Source organism: Hipposideros armiger, unplaced genomic scaffold, assembly GCF_001890085.2.
Source record: "Hipposideros armiger isolate ML-2016 unplaced genomic scaffold, ASM189008v1 scaffold_211, whole genome shotgun sequence".
Taxonomy (NCBI): domain Eukaryota; kingdom Metazoa; phylum Chordata; class Mammalia; order Chiroptera; family Hipposideridae; genus Hipposideros; species Hipposideros armiger.
In genome coordinates this window covers 1,545,691-1,563,151 of record NW_017731561.1, presented here as the reverse complement: position 1 = coordinate 1,563,151, position 17,461 = coordinate 1,545,691, and positions in this window count along the sequence as shown.

Sequence of the window (17,461 nt, the reverse complement as noted above, 5' to 3'; positions counted from 1 at the left end):
GCAGATCTGAAAGGGAGGTATGTGGAGGCAGAGGGAGAAGAAAAGAAACAATGAGCATGAGAAGAGCAGGAAGTAGGAAAAGGGAAGAAAGAAGGCGATAATGAAAAAGAAGATGATAAAGAGGCTGCGAAAAGTTAGTCAAGGGCAATGAAAATGTTCTTAGCCTCCATGCATCTGGTTCCTTAGCCTGAACACTTAATCTGAGACCCAGCCTTTTAACAGTAGCTCCAAATACGTGCTGCGCACCCCCATCCCAACGCCCCGGGCAGTCATCACTCGTGTAACACGCTGCTCTTTCCTACCTCGCCCGAGTACACATCAGAATCCTTTCTAACACAGCATTCCAGCTGCTGCTATTAAACAGGACTATGCCCTTGATACTAAGTGCCTTCCCGAGAGCTTTTCTTCAGCCTTAAATCTAGAATGTGTGCCCTCTAGCAACTGTCCACTCTATGGCAGGTCTTGCCTGGGATTGTTCCTAATGAGGCTGAATTTTATTCACAAGGAAAAGGGATAGAAGTCAATTAAATGGAGTGTGACACCAAGAGAAATAGCAGAAACTCCCCCCCGAAAATTTTTCTTTTAAACTAACAACCTTAGGCCATGCCTCTTTGTCCTACCCCACAGTGTGACAAGGCTAAACCAGACAACCCAGGTTCTCCCAGCCAGCAGTCTAGTCTACTAAAGAACAAAGATAAAATAAAGTGACAGCTTTTGAATATTAATAGGGCATATCAGCAAGGGTGAGCAGCGAACAGTGGAAGTCATCCACAAGTTCTAAAAGCAGTTCCTAAAAGCCCGGATTCATCTCATCGTTCCCCACTTAAGAATTCCACTAAGAAAATGAATCTTTATTTTAAAAATAAACTTCTGAGATGACTAAAGATAAAAGCAGAGAAAGAAATACTGAAGCACCACAGGACCATCCTTCACTCATCTTCTCCCCTCGGGGCCCATCATGATGCCAAGCATATTATAGATGCCCAATAAATGTTTGTGGCATGAATAATGTGAAAAGAAAAGGAATGTTTTAAAATCAACTTCAGAATGGCAATGGGCTTTGAAAACAGGCTGGCCCCAATCAGGATCGCAGAAATTGAAAACAGAGTTTGAGGCCACTGAGATCTACTCCAGACATTACCTATAAAATCTTTGGAGAGTTTTCATTTCTCAAGGAAAGTAGAGAAAAGTTTTCTGGTGTACCACATCTCTATCTTTTTTTATCCACTCACCCACCTACTCACTTATTCAATCATTTATTCAAGAAGTATTACTAAGTGCCTACTATGTGCCAGGTACTGTGCAAGGCTCTCAGACTTTTGTGCTAAAGAAAGACGAGCAAGGACCCAGCTCTCCTGGAACCTGTATTTTCTTTGTTCCTTCTCCTCACCCTAAACCTAAGCCTGCGCCCAACCATTAGCTGCTTAAGCCATTTCAACAGCCTGAATTGCTTCCCCACCATAAGTGTCTTCTACCCCCCATTCATCTTGCCCACCCACTCTGCATTAATTTGTCTAAAATACTACTGTCATCATGTTGCTCACCTGCTCAAAAACCTCCAGTGGCTCCCCTATCATCTGTAATGCATTTTAGGACCCATTTATCAATCAGGTACCCATATTAGGGATGGGGCTATGATTATAAGACAAAGTCTACACTCCTCAACATAGCACTGAGGGCCGTGTTGGTTATTTATTACTATATAGTAAGTTACTCCAAAACTTGGCAGCTTAAAACAATAAATGAGTATTATCCTCTAGTTTCTGTGGGTCAGGAATCCAGGAGAAGCTTAGCAGTTCAAATGAGATTGCAGTCAAGTTGTCAGCTAGGGCTACAGTCATTGGACAGCCCTTTGAAGGCCTGACCAAGGCTGGAGGATCCTCTTTCGAGAAGGTTCCCTCACACGGCTGTTGGCAAGAGGCCTCAGTTCCTCTCCATGTGGGTTTCTCCAGGGGCTTCTTGAGTGTCCTCACAACTTAGCAGCTGGCTTGCCCCACAGTGATACCCAAGAGAGATAGGGAAAGAAAAAGGAGCCACAGTGCCTTTATGATCTAGCCTTGGAAGTCATACACCATCACTTCTGTTATCTTCTGTTAGAAGTGAGTCACTAACCCAGTTTATACTTAAGAGGGCAATCAAGCTCCACCTCTTGAAGGAACAAAGAATTCATAGACTTACCTAAAACTACCACAAATCTATAATCAGAATATATATTATATATTATATTATATATTATATGTTATATTATATATGATTGTGTATTATAATCACCACTATGTATAATCAGACCCTACCCCCATTTACCTATTTTCATATCACTATGCTGGTATTCCTAGTATTGTTTATCCTCCAGCCCAGCTGATTCTCCTGAATACACTGTACCCATTACAAACATCAACTCTTTCCTCATATGTTGCACATACCTTGCCCCTGTCCTCTGCCCTCCAAATTCCACATATCCGGAGAAGTAGCATGGCACAGTGGCTAAGATTTTGGGTTCTGGATTGCCCGGGTTCAAATCCCACCTCTACTTCTGGCTAGTTATTTAAGCTCTGTCTACTTTGATTTCCTCACCTATCAAATGGTGATAACAGTATCTACTTCATAAGCTTGTTATGAGAATTAAATGAGTATTTATAAATTACTTAGACCTTGCCATATAATAGGTGCTATTATAGTATCTGTTAAATAATACAGACATCACTCTTCTCCATCCAGTCATACTACAGCCCATGGTGAAGTCCCTCCCAGAATTCCTAATTCTGTAATTGTGACCCATTTTAACCCTGGTCAGGTCTACAAATTATCGCTTAATTACCTCACTGGTAGCTAGACATCTGGCTTCATCTCCCAATTGTTGGTTCCTGATGGTCTTTGAATTCTTCACTTCTTTACAGTACCTAGGAGAGAGAGTGTTGCCTTACAACCGATTCTTAGACCACCCCCTCTGCATTAGCCTCTGACCCATTAGTCGAGAGAGTGTCTCAGAAAACTGAGGCCAGATGGAATGATATCTGTAAAGCTCTCTCAGGGGGCATCTGGGTTTGACTGGGACCTGATGGAATGATATCAGCTGTCTCCCCTGGGAGGACATGTAATTATGTCCTGGGGCAATGTGGTGACCTACGAAGGCATAGCATTTGCTGGAGTACAATGGGGAAAAGGTCAATGGAAAAGGCCTTAAGGCGCACAAGATTACACAGATAATGACTCACAACATAGCAGTTTACTTCCTTAAAAATTATCAATAAAAACCATGCGTTGACCCCATTCTGCGGCTCAGTCTAACTCTCTGAAGGCTGAGTCCCTTGGTCTCGCTCTTAAATCTTACTTCTGTCTCTGTCTCTTTATTCAATCTGCATCACCCCTCTCGTGTCCCATTTGCCCTTGCCACACAGGACGTGACAAGAGAGTAAGCATTCAAGTCAAAAGGAAGGAAGGAATTAATTCACATTAACCCCTGAGAAGAAATATTCATGTTGCTTTTCTAGTCTTCCCAACACCAAGAAACCACACTCTTGCGATTTCCATGTGACCCTCTGATATCATAGAGCCAATCAGAATTAGGCTTTCCCACAAGATCTGCCATGTAGGGGCGTCCTTCCTCACTAAGGGAACTTATGAAAACACCCAAGATGGATGGGATGGGATCCCTTTGGACCTGGATGTAGGGGAGGACAGGTGTGAGCCAGGCTCTGCTATAGCTGCAGGTAAAGCAAACTTCAGTCTTATGAGGTTGTTAAGTCTTCAGGAGCCTAATATATCAGGAGCATTTGGAAAGAAATTCTCCTTCTTTATCTCTGACTCAAACACTATGAACTTTTAGGACTCCCCACATACACTTTTTTTCAAAATGGTGGTATTTACTTCCCCAATAATTTACAGCTCCCAGTCAGAGCCAGACCTATGCTGGGCTATTTCTCATATTTGGCATCAGCTGGTAATCCCAGGTGAACAAGCAGGCAGTGGTAAATAATAGTTACAAGGGGCCTTGGGAGAAAATGTCCCCCCACTGCCCTCCATCACACATAAAATGTTCTTGTGGTTCTGATTTGGTCATTGAGAGACTATATTCATTCAGAGGGTCATTCATCCACTTATTCATTCATTCCTTGTTTAACTAATCTTATTAAGCATTTACTAGCACAGTGGGTGATACCAAAAAGTAGAACACGAGTGTTTGGGCTTCAAGTAAGTTACCTGGAACAAGTCACCCTCTCTGGTATCAATTTCTTTGTCTGTAAAATGGAGAGGTTGGCCAAAGTCTCTAGGGTTCTTTTCACTCAAAAAAAAAAAATGCTACTTTTCTGATTCTAATGCCTGATCTGCTTTGCCAGGCAGGGTTGCTATGAAGATGAAGTTAGAAAATGTGCATGATAGTGCTTTGAAAACTAAAGCACTGCTCAACATGTGAGGTGTTCTCCTCGTTGTTGCCATAGCCCCAAAAACCCTTAGAGAAAAGTTTTCAAAGATCTGCCTGATAACATCCCACTGGGATCCTAAGTAGGAAAAGCTCTTCCTCCAGTTGCACTGGGGTCTCTCCTGCTGCTGGGAAGTCCATAATGTCTCTGTGCATGAGCAGCTTCTCGCAGCCAATGCTTTTTTTTTTTTGTAGAAATCAACAAGATTATTACAATATTTATGCTTTTCAGAGACTGTAATTGCCTCCAGGGCAGGGGAAAAAATTGTGTGACCTAATCCTGAGGTCTTGTCTAAATCCAGAAAGAAAAATGTGGTGATTGATTAGTGATGTCTGCTCTGAACATGGGATGAAGAAGGGGTCACCAGCTGATTAACATTCCTAGACTAGGTGTGTCCTTTGGGAGCTAGGATGTATGAGCCTCAATTATGAGCCCCTCATTTTACTAAGTGTTATGCAAGAATGATCTCATTTGGGGAGTAGGTACCCCCAATTAATATTAACCCCATTTTACAAATGAGGAAATTGAGACCCAGACAGGCTGCCTTGCCCAAGATCATACTGCTAGCGGGTGGCATAGCCAGAATGAGAAACAAAGACTGAGCAATCCTAAGGCCAGTGCACTTTATTACGACATTACACCGAACTTTAGCTGGGATCCTAAGATGGCGTACGACTAGATAAACCACAGGACCCTCCTTAAGTTTTTCCTCAGTAATAGATGAAATTGTTACTATCAGCTCACGGTTGGTAGGTTATTGGTAGCCTCTGGCTTAGCACAGGGATCGAACCTCTAAAGCAGCATCTGTAAGCTTTTTGATTATACACTCCACTAGTTAAAAAAATAGTCATCCAATCCAATATATAAATATCTATTTATAAATGTGTGCATTCATTTTCAAATTATATACATATGTAACAACACTAATGTATTAGATGCATATTAAAACATATCAAACATTTTTTTAAATTTAATGAGCAATCTATATAAACAAATTCTAATATTTCCTACCCAAACCCCAAAGGGATTCCTGTGCCCGATCAATGGAACACACAGAGCCGCTTTCTGTAACACAGAGCAAGAATGGTGTGTTTTCCTTACTGTGCCTCTTTCCTCTCTGGGCTCGGCTTCAAGACTTGCCCTGAGCAACATGCCCAAGAACAGGATCACTTCCTCCCTCCACCCTCGACTCCATGCTCCACGTCCCTCTTTCCCAGATTCCCAGGCACCTTCATGCTTTTCCTATCCACTGCCCAAAGTCCCCTTTGAGTACTTGTCCAGGGCTGGCATCTCCTGCTATGACCAACAGCCAGGCATTTGTACATTCATGCATTCTTACAACCAGCAAACACTTACTGAGCCCCTGTGATTGGCAGGTAATACTGTAGGAACTTGGAGAATCCAAAAACGGGCCAGGCCCATGCACACACATAAAGCAGTAGGATATTATGTTGAAAGTGATAAGTTCACTAAGAGAAACAAGGGAGAGATAATTTCCAGGTGGATGCGTCGGCGGAATGCGTATGAATAAGGAGACCATGGGCGTGGGCAGGACTCAGACATGACAGGAAGAGCACTGCAGGCTCAGGGGACAGTGGGGAGGAAAGATAAAGAGGTAGGAGAACTTTCTAAGTGGAACAGAGGATGTGGGCAAGACAATAGCCCAATAGGCAGAGGGCTGGTCCTGTATTGCATGGACTTTGCAGTCCAGGCAGAGACGACAATATTCACAAGTAAAGGAGACAAGAGTGGCTGCAGCCGGCAGAGTGGGGAGTGCAGAACTCCATGAGGCTAGAGCCATGGGCACAGCTCCCACCAGAAAGACTCCCAGGGTGAGTGAAGTCAACGAGGGGAAAGTGCGCAGAGCAGCCATCAGCAGATTCACCTTCCAGAAAGACTGTGCTGGTTGCAGGCTACAGAGTGGATTGAGAAAAGTCCGGTCAGGGAGGACTCATCACCCTGATTCTTTCCTCTGGGACATCTTGGGGGGTACAAGACCTCAACTCTGCAGAACAATTCTAGCCATTCCGCAGCTACTCCAGAGCCAGCCCACCATCGGGACTAACCACAGAACACAGGCTGCAAAAAAAAAAAAAAAGCAGCAGACTCTTACCCAACCCCTGCACCTTCTGTAGACTAGCCCATCTCTTCAAAGCCTGGTGACTTGGGGGAAAGGTTCCCAGGCTGGGCCCCTTATAGCCTGGGGTAGGCCTCCTCTTTGCAGGACAGATTCTTCTTTTGGTCAATCAGAAGCTTGGGAATCAGATTTCCCATTCTGTTCCTAGGTTGCTCTGGCCTGAGCTGACATGCTGCCTCTTTAAACACGTTAGGAAGATTATCAGCAATGTATCAAGGTGTCTTTGCAGAACGGTATAAACTTCGGCTGCACTACTTATTGCCATAAACCACACTTCCAGGTTTTTATTTATATGCGCATTAGTTCAATATGATTGGATCTGTAGGCGGCAGAGGGGATTGGTGTAATTTATACATATATATCAATAAAGGTCTCCAGCCAGCCACTGGGTGCTCTAAGGGGAACAGTACTTCCATTTAAAACATTAGGAACTGGAGAAATTGAAAATAACTCTCTATTTAGAGGCCAGGGATTAAGGCATTTTGCAGAAAAGGTCTCAGCCCAGCTAGGATATGCTAAAAAGGCTGTTAAAATGTCATTTGGCTGATAGTGAAGCCACGGAATTTACCTTAACCCCTCATTTCTTCAATTGTATTTCTTTCTGTGAAGCCCTGAGCCTAACAGGGACCGCAGTGTGGTGGAAAGGTGGCTGAGTGCGTGGTTTCTGCCACCTCATCTCCATATGCACTCTCCACTGGTAGCATCACCTCCGCGAGCTCTGCTGCACCCACTGGGTGAAGTCTTCCCGGAACCTTCCTGGTCAAGGTTCCCATGGTTCCCAGCCACGGAGGCCTCCTTGTACAAGCTGAGTCAATCAGACTTTATCCATCGTCAGGATCTCGGGAGAGAAAGTGCCACAAGGACCAAAAGCGGTGAAAGCCCGCTTGTCCTGGTGGTGTTGCCCTAAAGAGACTCTGTTAGTTCCTGCTGCCTATTCCAAAGGAGTTGCCCTGGCTCCTGGGAACCGGGTTTTGTCTTCCATTTTGCGAACCATGAAATAGTCTTCCCATGAGTTCTTTATGTTAGCCAGAGTGTCTGTTGCTTCCGGCTAAGGAGTCTATCTAAGTGAGCCACTGGGGGCCAGGGACCCTGGATGTGAGGCTTGGACCCATGTCTAACTAACTAGCTGTGTGACTGCTGACAGGTAGCCTCCCTACTCTGCGCACAGCTTCCTCACCTATAAAACAAAAGCATTGAAAGAGGTCAATAATTCTCAAATTTTAGGGATCTTGTTCAACATGTAGATTCTGATTCCATTGTTTGAGAGAGGGCCTAGGCACCCGCTTTGTAAGCAGCACAGGTTCTGTGCCTACCAAACTGGAAGAGCCTGTTTTCAAATTATGCTCCCCAGGGCCCTTAGTTTGGGGAGGGCTCATGGGGATGGCCTCTGGATGGGGGGAAGGTTGACAAAGGTGCCCCCTGGCTACAACTACGGCCACTCTCCTTTGACGTTTTGCATATTGAGGTTCTACATTAAATTTTCCTCAGTCAAACGGGATCTACCAATGACAAAAACATTAGAAATCAGTGGACCAGACTCACCAGATAAGCTCCAAGGAGCCCTACTGTTCTGATTCCACAAGGCGCCTCCTGCATGGCTGCCAGAGGGAAGCAGACGTCAGCCCCTTTGGGGAACTGACCACTGCATTTATTTTACTTGAACTTCGGCTTGGAAAGAAAACCAAAACCAAGCCCTCAATCCTCAAATCACCTTCCTAACAAACGCACGCGCAGGAGCTTGTTCTCCCACTGGCAACGGCACGGCAGCCAAGGCCCTGAATGACTTGCCCAGTGTGATGCAATCAGGTAACAGCGGAGCCCGGTGACCTCTCAGTCACATCGCAGGGCTTCTCCTCCGATGCCTCTTCCTGCCGAGGTATTTGAAACACCATAAACTGGAGCCAGAGGAGATCCATAAACAGCCCAGTTCTTATTTTTTACTTTAGAGTCCCTATGTGGCTTCATTTATTTTCAAAAGAGCATGTGACATGTTCGTTGGCACCTTCCCTGCCATAAAATATCTGTTGACATTTGTGGTTTGGGGCGGGGTTGGACTCGTTGCTGTGTCATTCCAACCACTCACTGCCTGGAGCGCCAGGAGAAACACCGTTTTTGCCCCGAGCCCCGTCACATCTCCTCTCTCCCCGGAACAGCACAGATGTGCCTTCTGCTGACCGGGAGGATTAAATAGGAGTGCCTCCATCTTTTCTCAGCTGTGCGACCCTCGACAAGGCGCATTAACTTCTGTCTTCCTTCCCTGGTCCATGCGGGGTTGGAAGGATAAAGAAGAGAAGGTTAAGAACAGTGGCTGACATTTCTCCACCACTTACAAGGAACCAGCCCCTGGGCTCTACTACTTCACCTGCGTTGTCTCGATCAGTCCACTCATAAGCCTATTAGGTAGGTATGGCTGTCATTACCCACACTTTACAGAAGAAAAAATGGAGGTGTGAAAAAGTGAAGTAACTTTCCCGAGGTTACACAGCCTATAAGCGGTGGAGTAAGCGTCAGTGTCAAGAAGTCTGAGCCCACAGTGCTTCCCTGCAACGCCATGTCCATGGTGCTTCTCCACACCTGGTGGAAAAGTTTGCAGGGGTGTCAGGTAGAGGGCCCCCAGAGTGTGTTGGGGGAACCAGATGTGGTGGGCGATTTAGGATAAAATAATGCAAAATGAAAACACGGAGCAATGGAAAGAACACCAACCTATGCTTGTCCTCACCAGCCGTGGGATCTCACGCCACTTATCCTCCTAGAGGCTCAGTCTTCTCATCAGCAAAATGTAGGAAATTATCCCTACCTTGTAGACATAGTGTCATAATAAAGATGGGAGCAAGAGCATCTATCAAGTACTCAGTAGTGGAAGTGGCGTAATGTGTATGGCAGCTTGCCAAAAAGCTAGTTGAAAGTAAGACATTATGGGCCGGCTGAGTGGCGCATTGGTTAAGAGCTGGCTTGGGACGCCAGAGGGCCCCAGTTCAGACCCCACATGTCAGGGCCAGTGACACTGCCCTCCACAGCTAAGATGCTGAACAACAGCTCAACCTGGAGCTGGGCTGCCGTGAGTCGCCAGCAGCCAGCATGAGCGGCCAGCAGCTGCTGTGAGCAGCTGTCCAGAAGCCGGCGACTGATCTGCCTCACCCAGGAAAAGCGCAATGATGGTGCCAACTTGGGCCAGTGAAGCAACGTCCTCCACAACTAGACTGAAGAACAAAAGGACAGCAACTTGTCTGTTCCCCTTCCCCCAACTCGCCAGCACTGTTCCCCTCCCCCAATTCCCCAATAAAACCTTTAAAAAAAAAAGACATTATTATTCATGTAAAGTAGTAGTACTATATATTAGAATAACATAGAATTTCTTCCAAGATTATAAAAATCAACCCAGAGTTCTTTTCTCTAAGTTGAGCTCACAGAGAACATGAGTCAAAAGTCCACAGAATTAAAACCAACAAATAAACAAACTTGTCTCCATCTCCCACCCACCCACCTTACCTGGGTCATAAGCCTTGAAATTCCTACAACAGGAAATCTCTATTATATGTTGGGATGTGACATATGAAGGGCAATTGAAGCATTATCCCATATGGAAACTAATCTCTTTTAAATTTATCACCCAGATAGAATTTCTATTCATACATTTATGTAAATCCTTTCAGATACATTTCTATACATGCACATGTATACTCTCAAATACATATTTACTTTAATGAGATCATGCCAAAATTGAAATCCAGTTTTCTTCCTTAAAAATACGGCACAGACATTTTATTCTAATAAATGCAGCTATACATTATCATTTTAATGCCTTCCTAATACTCCACTGTTTAAACATACAATGCTTAGCCAATTGGAGGTTTCAACGGCTTCCAGCTTTGCTATTAGAAACAGCAGTGCTGCAACGTCCCTGTACATACATCTTTGTGTGTTTTTCCTTTAAGGCCTTAGGATAAATTCCTGGGTAAGGAATTGTAGGGTCAAAGATATACATATTTAAAACTTTGCTAGAAGAGCCTCGAGGTTGGTGAATGCATCCACGTGCCTGGAGGGTAGTAGGACCCATGGGTGCACAAGCTCCTGCTCTGGGGACCCTTCCTGACCTCGCTCCGTGTACTTCTTCATCTGGCTGTTCCTCTGCCTCCTTTATAATATGCTTTATAATAGGTGAGTGATCACTGGGGTGAGAAAGCTAAATCATGTGAATAAGATCTGCCACTGGTCAAGTGCAGGGTGAGCATGGAAAACAAGTCTTTGGACACCAAAGCGCATGTCCTTTCTGCTCTCGCTGGGCCTCCTCGTGGCTTGCTGGGCCAAGATTCAGGGCGCAGCATTTGGCATGCTGAGTACAACATGGTACCACGAGAAGACTATGGCCAGTATGAACAAGCTAAAGACTCTGAGTGGTTCCTAACTGACCCAATTCCAGCCACCATGTCAGCAGTGATGAAACCAGGTAACAAGGTCCTGTAAGAATTCTAGGTACGGGGGTGAGGAGGCGGGGCAGGGCTGTGGGAAGCTGGGAACTTGAAAAAGCTTTGGAGGATGGATATCAGACCTGCAGAGAAGGGATGAAAACATAGGCTTTCTTATCATGAAGAAAACAGGCCTGGGCAGTAATTCAATAATGACTTCAGGATATACGAAGATTTATTCTGTAGGGCTGCAGTTTGAATCATGATGTGTGCATGGCTTGATATGTTACGTTTCACACAATTCTCAATAATACCCTTGAGAGGATTTAAATAAAGTGTTCTACACCAAAAAACAAACAAACCAATAAACTTTGCTATATATTTCCAAACTGTCTTCCTCCAAAAAGGTAGTTCCAACTTAGATTCCTATTAACTAGTACAGGAATAGAGAGACTTAGTATAACTAGTAGGTTGAACCACATGAAATTGTCATCTTTGTGGGTGAACAGTGGTAGAACTGGGTGAAATCACATGGTTTAAGCTAATAATTCATCCCTAATCTGAACCAGGTATTGCCCTTCCATTTCAAACACTGTGCTTTGTTCAGAAAAGGGCAGTTGACATATTTGCATCACGTTCCTTTTCAGGTAGGATGGGTGGAGGAAATAGATGAAGACTGTTTTCACCACCCCTCTGAAAATGAGCAATTATTTGAAGAACTCTGCTTTCCAATGGGGAGACGATGTTTTCTTGAATAAGGTAAGGCACTGATTCTAAGTCACTTGATGGCAAAGAATGAGTTGTTCCTCAACCACCCTTTTTTATGTTAAGGGACAGATTCAATAAGACTGAAACGAAACTGTTGCTCACTGTCACAAGTCCTTGAGATAATTGTCCTAAACACAGGCCAAATCAGGAGGAATTCACCGCTGAAGAGCCTCACAGCATGCTCTGAGGAGAAAAAGTGCCATGGTCACATATGTTGGGACAATAGGACACCCTACTTAGTTTAACATTTTTAATTTATTAAAATTCAATTAAAAAGTAAACCCTCCTGGCAAGTCACAGCACACTGAAATCTTCAAGGTCCAGAGAAGCCCTGCAGTTAAGAAGACGGCCCCTTTTGGTCAACCCTGCTCTTGACCACAAATCTCTTTGATCACCTAACACTTATTACCATCTCTTGAAGAGACTTTCAAAAATGTCGGAAACTCTCATTTCATTAGAGAAGAACCTGGCTTATAAAAGTTACACAGTAAATCAATGGCAATGCCAGGATTAGAAATACCATCTTAAGCCATTCAATGGATATTTACTGAGTGCCTGCCATGTGCCAAAATCTCTGCCAGATGCTGGCAAACATGGCGAAGGAGACATAATCCTTCAGAGGAGCAGTGGAAGGCAAAGACATTTCAACTTAATGCAACTTGTAATAATCTAGAACATGTGGCTATTGGACACTTAAAATGTGAAAGCTGAGGAACTGAAGTTTTTAATTGAATTTAATTTTAATAAATTTAAATTTAAAAATAAAAGCAGTATAAAATAATTTTCTATTAAATGAAGCTCTGTTGTTTTGACAGGACTGTATTTCACTTTAACCATCTAAAACTTCAGCCCCTCAATTGAGTTGAGCTGTAAGTGTAAAATACACACCAAAATTCAAAGACTTAGTTCAAAAAAGTGTAAGATAGCTCATTAACAATTTTTGTGTGGATTATATAGTCAAATGTTAATATTGTAAATATATTGGGCTATGAAAAGAGATTATTAAAATTAGTGTCACCTGTCCTTTATTTACTTTTTTAAACCTGGCTCCTAGAAAATTCTAGATTACATAATGCAGTTCATTATACTCCTTTTGGACAGAGCTGATCTAAAAGAGTTAGACTACTTAGAAAGCAGGGATGCCTAACCAAGACCTAGGGAAAGCTTCCCAAGGGATATTTTTATAAGAATACCTAAAAACAGAGAAGAAATGAGCCATGAGGAGAGAGGAAGGAAACGTGTTCCTGACAGAGGAAATGGCTGTGCAAAGGCCCTGAGGCCGAGCAGAGGGGGATGCCTGATCCAGAACATACCATTTCTGGTGCAGGGCACCTCCTCTGCTCCAGGCCCCCAATACTCCTCCCATAGACTGCTGCCTCTAAAACCACTAGAGGCTCTTTATTTGAAGTGAAATCTCTCTATCATCACACATAGACATTAGGTGCTTGGAAAAGAGGCCTGGTGTTCACATTTCACCCATATCAAAGCTAAATGTAGACTCTGCCCTTGTAGAGGTTACTGACTCATTCAAAATGTGCACCAATTTTATATGTGCTAAAGGGGTCTTCTTTCTAGGAAATAACTCCCACCAAAGCAAACATCACATTACCCCCAATAAGTATAATTGCACTTGGCTTTGTGAGGGCAGGCAGCTGGCCTGGAGCAGAGGCAGGGAGAAAGCTTGGCAGCAAATGATGGGTGTAGACGGGGACACTGAGAGGCAGTCTTCAGGGTGGGTAGAGCTCAGGCTCTGATGGCCTCGCCACTCACCAGCTGTGCGACACCGGACAACCTTGTAAGGGCCCTGGGCCTCGGTCTCCTCCTCCATAAATGAGGAATGGGGTAGCATCTACCAACTGACATCCATGCCAGGTAATTCTCTGTCATGAGGGTCAGCTTTGTGTACTGCAGGGTGTCGAGCACCACCCCTCATCTCTACCCACTAGATGCCAGAAGCACTCCTTGCCCCAATTGTGACAACCATTAATGTCTCTAGACCTTGAAAAATGTCTCCTGGGGGAAAAAAATCACTGCCTTTTGAGAATCACCGGTCTACTGAATGAGTTGCTGTGAGGACTAAATGGAATCCTGCCTGAGAAGTGCTGGTACGGTGCTGAGACTTGGCAAGTACTCAATAAATGTTTGCTAAATAAATACATAAAACAAAGGGAGGAAAAGCTGCTCCAGGGATGACAATGGCACTTAGCAGATGTGCCATTTTGTGAATGGAGCCAGCCATCACTTCAGCCCAGGAACTTCCATCTATTCCCTCTCTCCTCTCACCCCAAGAAGTCAGGCCCCGGGTCTCCTGAGTAATGTGGGCAGAAAGACCTTGCACATGGGACATGACTGTCTCGATGGATTTAATGGTACTTTTTAAATGTGGATAATTATAGGGCCTCTTCCAAGCAAGTGCACCGGTGGCAGGGAGCTGCGGGCTCTGGGGCACCGTGGGCTCACATAGCTCAGCTCCGTCGAGCTGATGGTAATGTTATTAAATGTACTCTCTCCTTTTATTAGGCATCTTAATAACCTCTAAGTTGCACCCAGGAGAGTTGGTGCAGAAAAGGAATTCTGGCCAACCTAATTTGTATTTGAAAATACCCCATAGGCCAACGGAACAAGATTCAGATGAATTTCACAGGCAGCTGAGGGCTACACAAGGCAAGTGTTTCCAAATTGTACTCAATTATTGAATGCAAAATGCCTGCCTCCCTGTCTTCCCCATCCCCATTCTTTTTTTTAAAGATTTTATTGGGGAATTGGGGGAGGGACACAGACAAGTTGCTGTCCTTTTGTTCTTCAGTCTAGCTGTGGAGGACATTGCTTCACTGGCCCAAGTTGGTATTATCATTGCACTCTTCCCTGGTGAGGCAGTCGCTCGCCGGCCAATGGACGGCCGCTCGCTGGCTGCCAGCCACTCACAGTAGCTTATGGCAGCCCAATGCAGCCTCACTGCAACCTACGCCGTCACCGGCGACTCACGGCACCCCAGCTCCAGGCCAAGCTGTTGTTCACCATCTTAGCTGTAGAGGGCAGTCTCACTGGCCCTAATGTGGGATCCAAACTGGGGCCCTGCTGCTCAGAGCTGGCGTCCCAAGCCAGCTCTTAACCAACATGCCACTCGGCCAGTACCCCCATCCCCATTCTTCATCCTCCTTTTCTGTCAATGTCCCTCCACCTCCACGCATGCATATGCAACCCACATTCGTCACCAGCTAATAAAGAGACTTGATGGGGGTGCTCCCATGTCTTCAGAGAACTAATGATAGCAGTTCATACTTATTGGCCATTTATTACCTTCAGTCAGACCCCAGTGCACTTTTTAGAATAATTCAAAAGCTGAATGTTAGCCTTATCCCCATTTTATAGTTGAGGAAACTGCAGTTTGAAATAGTATCTTGCCATAAAGAATTATACAACCAGATAATTATAGAGCATGGACATAAACCAAATTCCATCTGACTCCCAACCTGGTGCTCTTCACCACTGCCTAACATTTTTCAATAATCAGGTAGTGATAAGGAATAAGTCCATGTTCACAGTGTCTGGATGACTGTATGTTCTAGACCTGTATCTCCATACTAGGATAAAACACTGCCCCTACCCTCAGAGATTTCATATGGAAATTATATACACAATGGAAAGGCCATTTTAAAGCAATCAGAAAAGATGGGAAGTCACAACTCCCATTATTTATTAGTGAGAAGCTACTGTAATATATCGCCACAGCCACAAAGATAATAAATTTGAGAAACACTCCAGGTATAGAATGAGCACAATCTGCCAGCCTTGACTGAAAGGGAAAGGAACAGAGAAAGCAAAGGAGACTCAGATTTCCCTAGTGCAAGAGACCTTGAGGATGAGCAAGCCATTAGCTGAGGTTCAAGGGCAGGATATGGGGAAGAAGTAGTGAGTTTCTTTTCAGGTATGACGTTAAGAGTTGTCACAGACATTGTATGAGTTTCCTGTTGCTGCTGTAACAAATTACCACAAACTCTGTGGCTTTAAACAACACTAATTTCTTCCAGTGCTGAAGTTCAGGATTCCAAAATGAGTCTTAGGGGAATAAAAATCAAGGTGTTTCCAGGACTGCTTCCTTCTGGAAGCGTCCAGATTCCAGAAGCTACTGGCATTTCTTGGCTCCATGGCCACATCACTCCAGTCTCTGCTTCTGTCATCACAAAGTTATTCTCAGTCCTCCTGTGTCCCTCTTCTAACCACACTTGTAATTGTATCAGTCCCACCGAAATAATCCTGGATAATTTCCCCATCTGAAGATCATTAACTTAGTCATATCAGCAAAGTACTTTTTGCCATCTCAGGTAACAAGCATAGATTCCAGGGATTAGGTCCTGGGCATATTTGGGGAAGCCATTATTCAGCTTACCACAGACATTCAAGAAGAGATGTTCTACAGACAATTAGAAAGGTAAGTCTAGAACTTGGGGAAAATTCATTCATTCATTCATTGAATAATCATTTATAAAGCAGCTCATATGTGCTTTATATGATGTGCATGCCAAAAGAGTTGATTTGGGATTCATTCCCATAGCTCATAGGTGATGGAGTTTATATAATGAGAGTGTGGAGTGAAAAGCAAAGAACTGACGACAACATTTGGGGGAAATCTACACATTTCTGCAACAGACAGGGAAAGGGGAATCAATGTGAACTTGTTAAGATCTATTATGCAACTCCATTTTACAGGTTTGTTTGGATTGTTTGGGTGACTGTAGGGGATTATAAGTAGGGAGTATGATTTCAAAATACGTTGTCTGGTGGTGAGGTCAGGGTGGATAGGAATTCAGGTAGATTCTTCTTGAGCCACAGCATCTCTGGAAGGTCTGTTCTCCAGCTGATGCTTGCCACTAGTGACTGTGGTTCTGGCCTGTTGTTCTCCCCTCCCTGTCTCAGCCAAGTGCAGCCATTAAACACTTCACATCCAACCCCTACAGCACAAACTCTTGGCTGCCCTAGTAATGGAGGCGGCAAGAATGTAATCCATGGCAGCCTCAGGTGCAGAAAGATGATACTGAATATTTCATTCCTGGGCTGATGGGAACTGGAAGCCCCTGGAGAGGGTCTGGCTGAATCTTTTAAGTGAGCCTTTCCAGGAATCCATTGGGTAACCGTGCCATTGGCACTAATGGCTGCCACTCGGGCCTTAGCGTCCCAATGGGAGGAAAGCGGCATTAATGTGAACAGTGCTAAAAAGCCTGTTCCAACTCTGATTCTAGGAAATTAATTTTCTTTTTTTTTATTCTGCTTTCAGAGGTTTGCTGTCACCTCTTTGGATCCAAAAGACATTTGTCGCCCATTTTCCCCCCATTTTTGTTTTTCATAAAGAGCCAAATGAAAGGAAAATAAAAAAAGATCTAACAGAAATTATTTAAGGTACATTTCTTCTCTTCAGGAAATTACCTGCTTTGGCTTAAATCTTTAATTCCTCTCAGTCTTTAATAGCTAGCACAAGAAGACAGTGAGTGTTAGAATGGACGAGAGAAAAACAGAACTTGGTGGGAAATTGCAAAGATTGTATGTGTTGGGGAGTAAATACCACTTGTTAAGCCCTGAAGTATTAAAATGAGAAAAGAGACTTTTTTTTCCTGAAAAAAAATTAAGTGTTTTGAAAACCTGGATTAGAATTTTTTCATTACCCTTCACAAAATTGAAAACAGATGGTATGCACTATAAACTTAAAGAGATGGAGGGAGGGAGGGAGGGAG